This window comes from Corapipo altera, unplaced genomic scaffold (genome assembly GCF_003945725.1).
Source record: "Corapipo altera isolate COAL_440 unplaced genomic scaffold, ASM394572v1 291, whole genome shotgun sequence".
Classification (NCBI taxonomy): domain Eukaryota; kingdom Metazoa; phylum Chordata; class Aves; order Passeriformes; family Pipridae; genus Corapipo; species Corapipo altera.
In genome coordinates this window covers 97507-98301 of record NW_020885112.1, presented here as the reverse complement: position 1 = coordinate 98301, position 795 = coordinate 97507, and the positions used below count along the sequence as shown (strand labels likewise).

Here is a 795-nt window from a genome sequence, read left to right as displayed (position 1 = left end):
CCACAAACACACACACACACTGTGTAACCCCACAAACACACACACACACACACATCCCAGCACTCGCACACTCCATAACCTCACACACCCTCCTGCCCCCCCCCTTTGCCGCCCACCCCGTTCCCACGGCCTCTGCCCCAGCGCCCACGTGCCCCGACTGTGGCACCCACGCCTGTGCTCCGGGCACCCACGCGGGGGTCCGGCCTCAGGGCACCCCCACGGCGGCTCAGAGCTCCCCTCACCCCTGCAGTACCCCTGTGCCTGAGTGCCCCCCCTTGCTGGCACCCTCTTGCCCTCGTACCTCAGTGCCCCCCTCCTAAGGCCCCCTGTGCCTCAGGGGAGCCCACCCCTCTGGGCCCACCGTCCTGGAGACCCCCGAGACTCAGGGGACCCCATCCAGGGGACCCCATCCTGGGAACCCCAGTGCCTCAGTGCCCCCCATTCTGGCACCTTCCTGCCTCAGTGCCCCCTGTCCTGGAGAACCCTGTGCCTCAGTGCCCCCTCCTAAGGACCCCCTTGCCTCAGTGCCCTGCTCCTGGGGGTCCCCGAGCCTCAGGGGACCCCCACCCCACATCACCCCACAGCCTTTGTGGGGGTCAGGGTCCCCCGGTCCCACCCTCCTCCATTGCCCTGGCAGGGCCCCCCCTCCAGCCCTCCCAGGAACTGGCAGATCCCTCGGGAGCAGCCGGGGATCCCCAGGGCACCGGGATCGGCCCAGACCCGCCCCTGGAGCAGCGGCAGGAACACGCATGTACAGCGGGCACACACACATGCATGTACAGCGGGCACACACAC

At 68.9% G+C, this 795-nt stretch overlaps 1 protein-coding gene across 1 annotated transcript in view; it reads right to left on the bottom strand.

The window, feature by feature from the left end:
• The window catches only part of ADM2 (adrenomedullin 2), a 2985-nt gene that overhangs the window by 873 nt on the left and 1317 nt on the right, over positions 1-795 (bottom strand). The gene's annotated exons all lie outside the window — the stretch shown is intronic.